Genomic DNA, 16,485 nt, shown 5'->3' with positions numbered 1-16,485 from the left:
CACATTATAGACATATACAAATTTGGAAATTATACACTAAGTTTCCATTTTAATTCTAAGAACTGTGATGTTTAGATAAATTATCATCACAATTCTAAACTTCCCACTTTTCCTTTCAACATGAATTTGTGTTCAAAGGGACAACAAAGGGAGAAAGTCAGAGGCAATAAGGGGCAACAGCATAGGCAGATGAATAAAACTGAAAACCTTTAACTTATTTGGCAGGGTGACATTCTATCATGAGGACATTTTGGTGCTTGGCTCAAGAGCTTACACTTTAGGAGCCAGTCCTCAGGGTTGGCATTTTTGTAGTCTAGCTATATGAAGATGATTAAAGTATGCCCGGCCACAAAAAAAACCTCTTATATTTTCCAAAGGAAAGGATTATTTATTACATCACCTATATCATATAAAATATTTAACAAACGCTTAAATAAAAGCAAAAGTATTTGATGTACAAGACCATCATTACATTAAGTTAAGCAATCTTCACTACATCTGTCTCTGCCTACTACCTATGAGATTCAATCTAAATACCAAGTCTGAAGACTGGTAAGCAGGTAGCACTCACACAAATAACTTGCACAGAAATGAATTGTTATGAGAAGAGCTGGGGAGATGTGGCATAATCCACGCTTCACTCTTCTAATCATATTCCAGATTTCCTTTGGAAAAGCTGTCACTGTTTTACGTAGACCAGAATAACAATCTTGCCATTAAAAGAAGTGATAAATGTAATGAGTAATAAAAGTTAGTTAACTTGCTTACTATGTGTTAGGTACACTCATAAACTTCTTCATAATAGCCCTGTGAGGTATGTATTATTATTTTTCCTATTTTACAGAAAAGAACTGAAGCCAGGGAGTTAAATTATTGCTCAAAGTTACGGTTACGTGGCAGAACTGGCTTTTGAATATAAGCAGTATGACTCTACAGCTTTAACAGGTATGCAATCCAGCCTTCAAGGACTGAGGGTTTAGCTCCATGGAAAGGCAACACCATGCCTGGGATGGGCCTATCAGTAACTCCAGACCACTACTAGTCCAGGCAAATGCTTCTGTGGCAGATTGTATTTCCCAAAGATAATGGCAACAATATTTCCCATCTGACATGCTCCTCCTAAAATTTGACCTCAGTACTTCTCCTACTGAATGGTATACCCCCACCTCCCTGGACCTACACAGATCTTTGTAACTGCCTCCACTAAAAGAGTACAAAACAAGTGACAGTATGTGACTTCCCAGGCTGAGTCATAAAAATACCTAGTACTACTGCCTTTTTCTTTTAGAATGCATGTTCGTGGGAGTCCCACCACCCTGTTACAAGCCAAAGCAGACCATGGAAAGGCCCATATAGAAAAAACCAAGTTCCTTGGCTCCTGTTCCTGGTTAAGCTCCCAGTCAATAGCCAGCACCACCTTTTCAGCCACATGTAGGCAACACCTTGAAAATGGATCTTCTGGCCTCCAGTTAAGTCATCCTACCTGGCTGACAGACAGCCATGGAGTAGAGACTAGCTATTTCTGCTGAGTCTTATTCAAAATGCAGATTTGTGAGCAAAATAAATTATTATTGTCTGAAGTCAAAAAAGGAGAATTGTTATGATTTGTAAGATCTATATTAAGAGATCTACAAAGATACTATTTTTTAAGGAAGTCAATTATCAACAACTCTGAGGGTTGCCAGCACCTATTAACAACAACAACAAAAAGTGCAGAAAAGTGTATTTTATGTTTTAGTCAACAAAAATATTCATAATGGTGCCTAAAAGGTAGTGAGGGAAGATTTAAACGATGCTGATTTTCTGAATGAGTGCTTAAAGAAAGATAAGTTCAATAGTTTACGCTCTCATGAAAATGTTCCAATTGAAAAAATGAATTATTTTGCAATATAAGGACACATAACCTAATGTCCATCCCATCTTAAAATAATGTTTAAACAGTGGCTTACTTATTTCACTGTTTCAACATATACTAAAATGTATCTATAAAGTAAGAAAACTTGGATGTTAAAACAGTAGACATGGATCCTAACGGAAGTTAAGTGAAAATGGCTAGGTCTGAACTGTTCCTATTCTCATCTGTAAAATGCAAACAATACCATCTACTTCACATGATCATTTTGAAGAATTAATGAGCATCTCACAAATTATACTTCATTATCGTTAGTCAACGCTACCATTAACATTAACTAATATACTATTATGGATAACAAGGCAAAAAAGCATATTTTATTGAATACAACTTTAAATTTGGGGATTCAAACTCAAAGATGAGAAATTTGGCATATTGGTTCCTTATTTTGTTGCTATGGGTTAAATGTGTCCTCCAAAAGTTCATGTATTGGAAACTTGACCCCCATTGTAAGTGTTAAGAGAGTGGAAAAATCTGATGATGGTATCTGAAAGGCGGGCCTTTAAGAAGTGATTGGATTGTGAGAACTGCGCCCTAGTAAATGGATTGATTCCTTCATGGAGTAATGGAAGTGGTTCTGATGGCTTTATAAGGAGAGAGAGTGAGCAGGTTAGCTCTCTTGCTCATGCCATTCCTCACATGTGATACACTGGTCACCATGGGACCATGTAGAGAGTTCCTACCCAGAAGAAGGCCTTCACCAGATATGTCTCCTGGACAAGGACTTCCCAGCCTCCAAACTGTAAGAAGTAAAGTTCGTCTCTTCATAAATTACCCAGTCTCAGGTATTCTGTTATAAGTAACAGAAACAGACATATATATGTAAAAGTGGATTTTGGATATACTTAATATTTCAAGTAAATAGTCTTTTTTTTTTTTTTTTTGTCTTTTTCGTGACCGGCACTCAGCCAGTGAGTGCACCAGCCATTCCTATATAGGATCCGAACCCGCGGCGGGAGCGTCGCTGCTCTCCTGAGTGCGCCACGGGCTCGGCCCTCAAGTAAATAGTCTTAATGAATGATTTTTAAAGAAGCAGCATGTCATCCTCTGATTACATAAGAAATACTCAAAGAAAATAAAGTCATCATAATCCTACCACAGTGATAACTACTGTTAAGTCTTTTTTTATGCTCATGTAAGCACATTTCTAGGCTAATATATTTATCTGTGCATATTAAATAACACTGGGATCATATGCATATGCTGTCTTATCTGGTCACCAAAGATTTTACAAAAATCTTTGACAACCCTAGATATAAAAAATAGCAACACTGAATTGGTCTTCCTTAAATACTAATCAGAGTGAACTCAAATATCACTATCCATTTCTATTTCTCCAAAGTTAACTGTCTCATATCCTTTGTTCATTTTCTTTCTGAGATTTTTCACTGATTTATAAAAGCTCTTATATGTACAGAATATTAACGTTTTGTCTAATCTAGTCCTTCTGCTGAAAATCATTTATACCCACTTCTACATGTGGCTTAGTTCTACTTGTTCCATATAGCTCAGCATTACCTTTGTTCAATCAATTTTATAACAAATGAACTACAAATCTAAGCTTAGCCCCCATGCTATGGGATAGGCATACAACAATGAACAAGACCTGGAAGAGGGTCACCATGGCTAAAGTTGGAACACTGAAAGGCTGAAGATACATGGAAGTCAAATCATGCCTTCTATGCCATGTTAAGAATTTTCATATTTATTCCAAGAGCAATGGTGAGCTAAAGGAGAAGCAATTAATGATCTCATATATTAGCATTTTAAAGATATATCACCACCACTTCTGCAATGGGAAGTTAAGAATGGATAAGGAAATCCAGTCAGGGTCTAGTGTAACAGTCCAGGAGAGAGATGACAGCAACATGAACCTGAGTGGTGGTACTGGTTGAAGATGGAAAGTAGTAGACAGAAGATAGATATTTTTAGGAGACAGAGTGGACAGAGCTTTGTGATTAATACTGGGATGAGGAAAAGGGATACAGAGGATGACTACAAGCTTGTGGCCCAAGACATTATTTACTAAGATAGGAGGGAGGGCAGATTTGTAGGGGAGACAGGGAAGGAAGAAGGGTAACAATTCCATTTTGGACATTTTGAATTGAAGGAACTTGTGAGAAATGCAGGAGGAGATACTGAGCAGATAATAAAAGTTCATTGTTCACGTCTAGGTCTAGATTGGAAAGGAAAATTTGGAAACCCTAGTATAGACAGTAATTAAAATCATCACGGGTGAAATAAAAAAATCAAAAGAACCAAAAAATCTGATCCCAAAGACTAAGCCAGAGTATCCCTATTCTGAGTCCCATTACCATGTTATTATGCATATCTCTGTCATGGCACTTTTCCACACTATATTGAACTTTCACTATATATAGTGAAATATTTCCTATTTATATGTCTCCTTGGTAGATGACAAGCTCCTCAGAAGCATAATCAAATCTATCTTACTTCTGTAACCAGACTTGGCATAGGTCCCAAGGCACTACACACATTCAATAAAATGTCTATAGAACTTAACTGTTAGCTTGGGATTATTAAAAAGCAATGTTTACACACACACACACACACACACACACACACACACACAGTTTAAGAGCTCAGCAGACTACTTAGGTTAAATCCCTAATCTACCACTTATCAGCCATACAACTACGGGCAAATTACTTAACACCTTTGTGCCTCAATATCCTCATTTGTAAAATTGTGATAATTAAGTGAATTTTCATGTGAAGTGCTTAGCACTGTACTTACACATGGTAAGCATTCCAACTTAAGCTATTCTCATTGTTACTATTATTATCTTCTTTCTTCATCTTCCATGGACAGAGAAATGTTCAAAAATGGAAAGGATTTCTAGTTATTCATTGCAGTCTCCAAGTTTTGGAACACAAAAAAAGATCATGATACCTCAAGTTTAAAAGCAAGGGGTAAAAATAACATAATGTTGATTGATCTGCTAAGTAAAATTAGTATTGAAAAAAGCTAAATTTAACAGTGAATTAAAAAAAAAATCCCCAATAACAACAAAACCATTTAAAACTAATAGTAGTTGTTGATTGTGTGTGTGGGGGGGGAGTATGGGGGTGGGCAGGGGCAGGGAAGTTGGTAAGGGAAATAGTAAAAGAAAGGGAGAAAAAAAGACTCCGATCAAGTCTACCACATATTACAAAATAGATATTTTGCTAAATTTTACTTGGCTAAGTACATGCAAGAGCAGGAAAATTAGAAGTAAACAGGTTTGGATGTAAAATTACAACAAAAGTTTACGATGTTCACTTTATTTAAATTGTAAGGTATCAGATTTCTTGAGCAGGTCTTACATGTATCCCTATTTTCCCATATTATGGACTACCATTTAAAAAACTAGGATGTTTAATCTCTTTACATAGAAGCTTGATAATTGGCCTAAGTTACCCATAAGTGATTACAATTTGTGAGACTAATTTAGCCATTAAACTAATGCTAATAAAATAGCACAACTTTTAAAAGATTATTTTAATCTTCAGGTATGTTAGTTCACTAGGTAATTAAAAGATCAAATAAATTCTCCTGTAACTTCTGGTTGGTATAAGGGTTGGCATACATCAAGGTCAAATTTCTCCATATTCTGATTTTTATTTCAAGTATGTGAATACAAGGTTCAAATGTGAACCACTGATAGCTCATCAAGAATTTAATCAAGAGAAAGCACTGCAAGGTGAAAACACAACAGGTGAAATTTAAGGTTTTTGATAGTTTCCTTTCACTGCTTTTACAGGGTTACCCTTCACATGAAATGTCTGCTGTAGTGTAGACAACATGTTTAAGGTCTACAGCATGCATGAGTGCCATTTTAAGAAAAGCAAGGTAAAACTATGAAATTAGCTACTTGGAAAAATAGTATAGAGTTCAAACTTTCTGGTTAAAAAAGAGCAAGAAGAGTAAAAAATATACTTAAAGCAAACAGTATTTCAGAATAAATTCTCTTTCCACATGTAAGCATCATTAAAAATGTCTTATTTTACTCAGAACTTGCCGGATCTCAGTAATAGAGGGAGGGTTGTGTCACTCAAAAAAGATAAATATGGAGAACCTGTGAGAAAGACTAAAGAACACTGATTTAAAACTAGAACAATGGTAAGGTGGGTAATTTGATGACAACATACAAGTAAAAGAAAAGATTCTTACATAGTATACACTACAAGAGTGATGAGGAAGTTTTCCGATTGGAACACTGGTTCTTAACTATTAAGAAAAAGCCTAAACAAAAGAAACAAAATAACTGTGAAGAAATTCAACCCCAGAGATATTGACTTAATTGACCATGTTAAGGGTCTTAATTTTCAAAACATTTCCAAGGTGTTTCTAATGTGCAGCCAGTTGAAAACCATTGGGCTGAAACACCACAATAGGTAATCAAAATAATGAAATTTCCCTATCAGTAAGTCCTTAAAATGGGATATATTCTTATAGCAGTACTGTTTACCATAGAGAATATCACGATTTCTACACTGTTTGCCATGGCTTCTTTCCTGAACTCCCATTCATGCTCTAAACTGGCATAATCTGCTTTCTGCTTCTATGCAGTATGAAACATTACCAATGAATGGCTCACTGCTGATCCAACAGCATAGATGAAGCTCTCCTCTGCTGAACTTCTCCAGAGCATAAAGCCTTGGCAACCTTTGAATCTCAAAATTCTGCCTCACAGCCTTCTGAGGCATCTTTCCTAGACACTTCTCTGCATGCTCCTTAAATCAGAAGTTCCTAATTGAATTTGACAACAGTCCCTGAAAAGCTCAATGATAGGTTCCAGAGGTTAGGATCCCCCTGAAATTATACATACACAAATCTATATGTGTACCTGACGAGGCCATTGTTTTCACAATATTTTCAAATGGGTTTAATATCCCTGAATGTTATAAACTACTGACTTAAATCCTTTTCCTCTTAAAGCTTTTCAGGCTTCAGTTGCTATCTATGAACTCGTTTATGGCTGGCTCCTACTTCAATCCTGACTTACCAGAGATCTGAGTCCATATTCCGACTGTCTATTAGGCATATCTATTAAATTAAACCAACACATCCAAAACAGAACTCATTAATCCCCTCAAAAATACTCGCTCTGTCTCTCCTTAATTTTATTTTTTTATTTTAACGTTTACTTGTACATATTTGTGGGGCATGGTGTGTTGTTTCGATACACACATATACTGTGCAATTATTCACTCAGGGTACGTAGCACAGTTTCGTACCCATTAACCCAGTCTCTCCTTAATTTTAGTGAATAAGGTACCATCCAACATTCATTTACCTCAATCAGAAATTTCAGAATCATCCTTCATCTCTCATTTTTCTCCTACGCCCAGTTAACTTCTAATCTAGCTTTTCATCCTGCATCCAAAGCAATAGTGTTTTATATTAGGCTCTCTTGCAGGTCATTTTGGCTACAGCCTTCTAATGGAACTCTTTGCTTGAAGTCTCTACGATCTAGTCCATTTACCAAACAGCTACCAGAATTATCTTCCAAATTGTGCTACATCCCTACTTAAAGAAACATCTCTTGGTTCTCTTTGACAGACAAAATAGAATTTAATCTGCTTGGTGTAGAATGCAGTGTGCTCCCACCTCCAATCTTCCTTTTATACCCTAATCTTCCATTTCCAACACACCTTAACATTCTCAACTTTATACTATTCCTCTTGCAATAGCAGACCCTTTTCATTCTATATCTGCCTAGCATGCCCTTTCCCCACTCTTTCAATTAACAAACTCCTACTCTAGTTTGCACATTTAGTATGCAATTGATGTGAACTACGCCCTATGGGTAGACACTAAGAATATAGCTCAGAACAAAATGGTCAGTAACGGAACCCTCATGGCAGTTTTATTCCAGTGGAAGAAACAGACAACAAATGGGCCAGCAATTAAAATAATCAGAGAATGTGATCTATGTTATAAAAGAAATATACAAGATGACAAAAGAGAAACTTTAGGAGGAATGACCTAGGGAAGGCCTTTCAACTTTCTTAGAAATGAGAAATGAATCATAAAATGAGATCTTGAAGGATAAGAAGGAGCCAGTCACACAAAACATTTGGAGAAGAGCACCCCAGCAGAGGGCACACCAAATGAAAGAGGCCGTCTACTAGACTGCAGGCACCAAGCTCCTTGAAGAAAACTGTTTAATTAAATGTGTGTCTTTAAGGGCTGGCTGATTAGCTCAGTTGTTAGAGCACAGTGTTGATAACACCAAGACCAAGGGTTCAAATCCCCTACTGTCCAGCCACCAAAATAAATACATATGTGTATCTTTAGAACTTGTCTCAGTAGCTGGCACCTGGTCTTGAACTAAATAAGTACTTGCTGAATTAAATGAATACTAAGAACCACTTAAAGAAAGAACTGTAGATTTGGGGCATAAGCAGAAAGAGCAGACATTTTTCAATATAGCAATAAGAATCTTAATAGCCGCAATCCCCTCAAGTTCTCCAATAAAATCCTATTATTTCCTTATTTCACTTTCTGGAATGTTTTGCTTAGTACTCCCGCACCTAACAAGTTATTATTGGTTATAGTTAGGACTCCCAAACCCTGAAGGGCAACTGTTTTCTCTGTTACTCTTTACAAAGTTAGAGTGAGAATACAACACAAGACAAACAAATTAAGGATATGGTTTCAGACATTTGAAATTCTACCAATTGTAACAGGCTAAAAACAAAATCCTAGAAAGAGTAAGCCAAGAGGCACACATTCTTAATGTACACACAAATAAAATGATGATCCTAGTAGTTTTGCACTATGTACTGAAGTGGAAGTTTCAAGATTACTGGCCAGCTGAAGGTTTTCTCTGCTATACTGACCAGAAGACTTACTTTAGCAATATGCTCCTGAGAAAATGACAGAATTATTATTCACAGAATTATTACAGCTTTTAATCTGTTGAGCCATGTCACATCTCTTATCTCACCTTTTCCTGCCCACTTCCTTGTCAAAAGAAGAGTAGAGAACAAAGTACCTTTTATTTATTTTTATTCTTATTTTATTTTTTAAGATCGAGAACAAGGTACCTTTTAGATTAGCATGTCAAATTTGTGTTGAGGAAGGTCTGATGAACTGGTAATTGTGCCTTCAACATGGTTGTGCCTCTTGCAACCACCCTAATCTGAACCAGTAAGATCCTGGACAGTGGTTAATCGATTAGCAATTATGGGATGCTCATTACAACTTCACTAGGTTGTACATACATATGAGTAACTGACGATGCCCAAAAAACTCACTGTAGCCAAAAGCAGGTGAGGAGGAAAGAGGCTTTGGGGCTCGACAAAAGTATGTCGAATTAAAAAGGATGGGGTGGTTCTTGTTCCACAAAAGCTTCAGGTTCACCATGAGTCTTAGCTGAGGTTCAAAAAATGATAAGCTCTACAAAAGTTGACCATAGTCATAAATCAAATACTCATCTTCATATTTGTACTTTCGGGTTACACATTGGCTTTGTTATCTTCATATCTGAAGGACAGCAACATCTGCCCCTGAAAAAGAGTGTGGTGGAAATAACACTAGGAAAACATTAACAATGTGTTAGACAGAACTTTGGCTCAAAACAGGCAAGTTTTATTGTGGACAATAGTATTGACACCTTGGAAACCTGTATTCCTAAAAATTTCCCAACGCAGTCCTCAGAGTATCTAAAATTAAAGGAGAATATATCTACAGATGTACATATATATTTAAGTGAAATAGCCATGATCATTTTCTCTCTTATCTCAGTATTTTTTAGATCCAAAATCCGTCATGGCTAAGAAAATAATGCTAACAATACTATATCAATACTAAGTCTATTTTGGCTAACCTAGTTGATCAACTAAATCAACAGTACCAACAAACTTCACTTTCTTTTAGCAGGAAAACAAAAGTCACACCTCTAAATATAAGGATATTTGCCAATCTTTTTAGTGTGTAGAGGTATATAAAAAAACTAAAACAAATAAACAAACCAGCACAACATGGAAAGAGGAATTATGAAAATTTATCCCTGTACATTTAAAGCAAAATATACTTTTAATAATATATTTTACATAAACTTCTATAATATATAATTTATAAAAATATATTTCAAATAAAAACTAAGGCCTGAATATTAGTCAAAATAGGAAAGAACAGTTTGCAATTAACTTCAACCAGAAACATTTATTTTTTTAGTCAGCAGTTTCAAATGTCTGTGTAGCTTAAACTAAAACGTTTAGACTTAACTTTTAAAAATTAACTATTTTAATAGCAGCCTAAACGAAGTTGCAATTATCAAATTATTTTCCTGATTAGGTAGCCTCAATATTTGTTTAGCCTTAGCATAAACAAATAATTTTGCAATCCTTTGCAGTCATTCTTTAGCCTCAAATTATTGGTGGAAAGCAGCAATTTCAGCTAAAATTACAAAAAAACTATTTAAAACATTTATAGTGACACAAAATTCAAGTTAAATGACTTAACTCGGACAATGCAAGTTTCAAGTTTACCATCAATTAAGGGTATACAAGTGAAAAATAGAGGGTTTTCTAAAGAAAGACTAAATCTGCTAAATGAAACCACTGGGGTCTGTTCCCTTTATTCAGAAGTACCATACAGCTAAACAAGCAGTCAAGTCCACAGGGAAATAACATTTCAATAGCTGCAACACAGTGCCAGACCAGGCTTTGTTGGCCTTCCTTTTCCAAGAAACAGAGATGTCTCTCTTTACTTAGTCCATCTGCCATAAGTGATAACCAGATGCCTGTGTGACAATTCAAAATTTAAAAAAAGTACTTCTCCCTCCCAAAACCTAAGAGCAGAGATGAGTTCAATAGTTAGTGATCACAAAGAAAGAATTTCAATGCTTTAGTAGAAAGCCTCTAAATAAAAATTTAAAAAACATTCAAGTGGTCTAATGGTTCACCTTTAATGTACTACCTAGCATCATCGCTACTAGTACCTGCTAATATTTTTTCAGCTCTTAACTAAATTTCTAAGTGTTTAATTAATTCTCAAATTCTCACAATTCTCACAACAACTCTAAGAGATGGTACTAACAATAACCTCATAGTACAGATGAGGAAACTGGGGCTCATGGTAGTGAAAAAACTTGTTCAAGGCCATACCACTAATAAAAACCATAGCCACGATGCTGAACAGAGGCAGCCACTATCCAGAGTTCATACTCTGTGTTATACAACACTAAACTCAAGAAAACGTTAACTGATTCTGATCAAAACTGTTCTGTCTCACAACGAAAATACAGGTACTTGTAATGTAAGGAGGAGGAAGGTTAACACCTGATTCTTTGGAACCATTTAGTTAATGGAAAATTCTTTACTTATTTTAAGATGTTGTAATTCTTCACATAGTTAAAAAACAAAAACATACCATGGACGAATGTCTACAGACAGATGTATATTCTACCATGCTAAGGACATTTCAATACTAAAGTCATCCACACATGTCCTGAGAAAACTCTGACCTTAACACACTATCTGATTTTCAGTATTCTTTCTTAATGGATGTATACTACATAGTGAAAGAAACCAAAAGACTAACTTTTGTGTTGCATTTTTTGGTAAAATTTTAAAGAGTTTCATATTATTAACTCCTACATGAAGGCATATTTGAACTGCCCCAGAAATCAGCTTAGTTTTAAACATTTAATGGGATCTCTAGCAGCATGTTTCCCAGCACAAAACCAGACATTTTAAACTCAATCATCAATTCTGTCACCCTTTAGTCACAGATAAGACCAGATGAGTAGAATTTCTGATGTGACCTGATTCCTTTCCACTACATATACTTCAGGAATCTTGCTTTTTCACAACTATACAAACACCCATCTCTCTTCTAAAGAAAAGATGTACTGTGTCATAATGCAAAAATCAAATTTGTCTACATGGACTGGAAAGACCTCAGACATGTATATAGTCTCTCAACCTTTTGAAATTTCCCAAAGTGGTAGTCGGGTGACAAGAGCAAATACTATATCTACTCAAGGTAGGGCAGTCAACCAGTATCTTTATTGTTTGAATTGGCTAAAACAAAGCCCTAATCATGTCTGAGAAATTTTTGCTGCTTATAACTATAGACAGGATGAAAAGTTGAAATTTTAGGCATTAGGAATCAGATTTCAAAAAGGTTCCCCTCATCAACTAGATAAGTCCCTGAAGTGAAATAAAAATAAACAAATATATATCTCCCTCTATTAACACATTAATCTTCAAAATACATACATACACGACACGAACACACAATATGATGTGACTCATAGTCCTGATTCTCAAGAATCTTCCAATTTAGCAGGCATGATGAAATTTGTACACCAGTAACTACAGTACCAGGCAGTATGTAATAAAGGACTTAAAATTCAAATTTGTGTCTGTCATGTTTTATAACCCATGTATGTCATTTTTCTGCTATCTTCAAGTGCACAAAAAGCACCTGAAGGGAAACACCTCTTTCATCCAGCTGTGCATACGTGACATGGCATTAGGAATATAAAAGGTGCAACAAAATGGGTATAAATTTCAGGAAATCTTTATTAGTTCAAATGTCACAATACAGCTAAATTTTCAAAGTACTACGGGTTCTAACTCAAAGACACTGTGGAAATATTCTACTATAAATTCTTCTAAAATCAATTTAAACTTTACTTTTCATAGCAATCATTTCATCACATGGTCTATGATGCAACAGAAGGAAATCAGTCACCAGCTTATTACTGGCCTCCTTTATCTAAAAACTGTACTCACATCCATTCAATTAGATTATATAATACTTGCTGATTTTTAAATAATGTGCCACATCCATGATAAGAAATAACACCTTTCGAAGATACTCAGCTAAATGTTTCATATATATTTGTTCTACTTTATAGCAAATTCTGCACATTCTACATATGTATATATCCACAAAAATTTTGATGTGACAATTTTCCACGTGAAGCAAAATTTGTGGAAATCACTTTAGTTCCCTCACATTGGAAAAAAGTAATTTCAGTCAAATTTTCAGATGCAAAATGATCAGAAAAGACTGACATATGAATACCTTTCTTAGAATAAAAATCATGAAAATCTAAGTAAGGTTGAATTTAAAACACACAGCAGGCTCTACGATACTCTTTTACCTTTAAAAAAGCAACTGGGGCTTCTAGAAAGCCTTTTATTCCGAAAGGTTCAAATATTTTCACATGTCTTATTTCAATACAACCTTTTGATTCTCAGCATACGGCTCTAACCTGTTGTATTCACAACCAACAGTTATTCAGAATGAATACAGAACATCTGACATGACCACTCCAATTGTCCAAAAAAGGGGAGGGATACAGGAGGAAAATGTAACAAAGTAACATTAATCAAAAGTCAATACAAACAAAGGACATATGTTGAAAACTCCATAAGAAACAAATAATACAGACAGCATTAAGAAAAATCATTTTTGATTCAGACATGATAAAGAAAGGAAAGGAACTAAGACAACACCAAACACTGGAAGGGTTGGAGTAAAGAACAGGGAAAGCAGAAATAGGATTGTTAATAAAGGTGGAAACTAGGGCTTGACCCCCACTCAAACAGAGAAAGGATAAAGACAGCAGCAATGAGGACCACAGGAAGTGTGTCTGATGGCAGCCCTGAGGTCAAGGGAGTTCATTAAGTGTCACATGCACTATGAAAATCTCGGCATTCAACATCTACAGCCTCAAGGTGGTCCTCCCAGCATATCCTTCACAGAATAGCTATATGAAAAGATAAAGCAACAGTCCTCAATTCATTAATCTAAAGATGATAATATTACCTTTTTATTCTTAAGAGTCTTAAAATGCAATTTAGGTTTCTCAATGTTCACATCCTTTAGCATCCTTGTTAAAACTGCCCACACCTTTGCACATACATGAAATTCCTTTAACAAAAGACCCTGAACCTCAATTCCAGATTAAAAGCTTAAAATGAAAATAATAAATAAAATAAATTTTAAAAAAAAGAAAGAAAGAAAATGCCTGTTAAAAACTATGTATTCTGGCTAGTCCTTCAGGAATTAGTTGACCGATCAAGAGTAGATAGTAGCAGATCAGTTTCTGATACTGATTTCGATGGCGGAGAGTATAAAAAGAGGGGGTTGATAAGGATCACACCTTTTTGCTTAAGAGAAACCAGGCTTAGAAAAAGAGGTGAAGAACAAACAGAAGCTGTAGTTGACAAAAATGCTTCTATGATTTATCAGCTTTATTTTCATCTTTAATCTTCAACTTTATATAAAGAGCTTTATTCCTGTTGGCCACAAAAACGGTATAATAGTACTATGTATGTGGCCTTTTCAGCATACCACAGGAAAATTTCATTTACTGACCTAATATGGTTTTGGAAAGTATAAAATCATTTAGTAGTTTGTGATGAAAGGCTTAAAGAGAAAGCATAAACTCATGAGTACTTAACTGGGCATATCAAACTGTGAAACTTGACCAGATAGCGCTAAAAGTCACTTCTCGATTTGGATGAACTGCCATTTCTCAAACTTTAAGATTCTGCAACAATCACAATTCCTTGATTTTGTTAAGACCAGGGAACAGATATGATGTTGATTGGCGGGGGTGGGGGGGGGGAGAGGATGGGAGGAAAAGGAGGAATTGGTAAAGGGACACGAGAATTAACTATATTGTATATTAATAAATTAAAATATAAAATAAATGAAAAGAAAAAAATAAAGTCACTGGCAATGTTAAGGAAAAAAAAAAAAAAAAAAAGATTGTGCAAATTATGCCAGGATGGCTGAATCGTCTCCTAGTCTCTAAAATGTCCCCAGGGATTCTGTCATTGCCTCTTCACATACACACACACACAAAAAATCGCACCAAGCTTGTTCCCTTTTCTTGAGCCACAATTTTAAGGCACTGTTCTTCATCCTAAATACACAAGTTCACGCTAGTTACTGCCAGTGTCGCTCTGGAACTGCAGGTGGCAGATGCAGTCAGAGAGCTCACAGATGTGGACTGGGCACAGTTTGAGTCTTACTGCAATGAGCAAAGTGACAGAGCCTACAGATGCATATCTCTGCAGAAAGAGATTTTTAAAAACAGTCATTCCCTATTAGATTTACTTTTAAAGTTCTTACAGGGCTATTACTTAATACTTATCCTGACTCTTATCTCTGTTTAGCCCTATCTACAATTCATTTTCTCTTCCTCAGTTCCAGATCCTTCTCCATCCCTAGTTTTGGTCAAAAATAGTAATAATAAAATAAAGCAGGAACACTGGCATTGCCAGAACGAGGAGCCGACTAAGCCGCTATTTGGGAGCCCTCCTGTGCTGCACAGAGGCCGCTGAAGTTTTGTGGGAAGCCACGAAACCCCTAACATCTTTGCACGGTCCCTCTTCCCCTGGGTGAGGGCTCCAGAGAGATGGGGAATCTCCCTTCCCTGCCTTTCCTAGTAGTGGCTCACACAAAAAATAAGCCCTCTTTTCTTACCCTACACCCGGCTCGATAATTGCTCCCAGGCAGGGCCGCCCCACCCCCACCCCGTTATCCCGAGTGAGGTCCCCAAATATCACCCCGTCCTCGTCAGAACCGGACCCTCCCGCCGCCACCCGAGCGGCTTCCGCCGCCTCAGTTCCTCTCCTCCAGTCACCCGCCCCCGCGTACCCCACCCGCAGCACGACTCCGGCTCCGCACACGCCTGCCGGGCCCTCAGATGCCCCGCGCCCGGCACTCAGGCCGCCCAGTCGCTCGCGCTCCCCCCGCCCAGGGTCGCCTCCGGGGTTACCGTGGGAAGAGGGGGCGGTGGCAGAGGACGCGGCGGCAGCGCTGCTGCCGGTTGCGTCGAACGCGAAGGATAAGCTGGAGGATGAGGATGATGATGAGGCGGGCGCGCTCCCCAGTCTCCATGGAACTCCCGCCCCGGCCCGTTGCTAGGAGCCCCCAAGATTCGGGCTCCGTCTTTCGGGCTTTGTTGTTCCGGGTACTGGGCGGCCGCTGCCTCCCCGCGACAATAAATAGACTAGACGCGGGGGAGCATAGAGACAGCGCGAGGGGGCTAGAGCGCCGCCGGACAGGGCCCTCCTGGGTGCCTCGCTAGCCACTCATTTCCGGCTCTCACTACTCCCCGTCACTTTCTCCTTCCCCGCCCCCACTCTCCCTTCCTCCTTAGTTACAAGTCAGGCCGCACCTGCGCACCAGCAGAGAGAGGCGGAGGGTGAGGCGGGGTAGAGGGCACGGGGCTAGACGTTTTTGCTTGAGAACGGCTTGGGAAGGTTCTGAAAAAACAATGTATCCCTTGTATATTTTTAGCTGATATCTAAACATATGTACGTAATTTCTGACGTATAGTAATATTTTTAAAAGTCACTTTTATTTGGTCACAATCTTAAACTCTCTCATTAGCTTATTCAATTTATGCAAAAGGTACCCATATAACATAATCGGTAAAGCTAGTTTTTACTAACTAAACGAGACGTTTTCTGTCTGAAAAGGTCGCACGTCGGTTTTTCAGTTCAAATAAACGCGATAATTTAGGATGTCGCGATAAAGCTCTCAGGCATTCGAAGCCTACTCCTAAAACAGAGCGATAAGGGATGATA

The 16,485-nt window shown here is 37.3% G+C and overlaps 1 protein-coding gene across 1 annotated transcript in view; it reads right to left on the bottom strand.

The window, feature by feature from the left end:
* The window catches only part of TBPL1 (TATA-box binding protein like 1), a 31,851-nt gene extending 15,974 nt beyond the window's left edge, over window positions 1-15,877 (bottom strand). Inside the window, exon 1 of the mRNA XM_063097683.1 lies at window positions 15,672-15,877. The gene's annotated coding sequence lies outside the window, so the exon portion shown is untranslated. The remainder of the gene's footprint in view (window positions 1-15,671) is intronic.
* Between the last annotated feature and the right edge of the window lie 608 nt (window positions 15,878-16,485).

Source organism: Cynocephalus volans, chromosome 5, assembly GCF_027409185.1.
Source record: "Cynocephalus volans isolate mCynVol1 chromosome 5, mCynVol1.pri, whole genome shotgun sequence".
In the NCBI taxonomy this organism is placed as follows: Eukaryota; Metazoa; Chordata; class Mammalia; order Dermoptera; family Cynocephalidae; genus Cynocephalus; species Cynocephalus volans.
The sequence above is the reverse complement of the archived record's forward strand: the minus strand, read 5'-3'. Positions and strand labels throughout refer to the sequence as shown.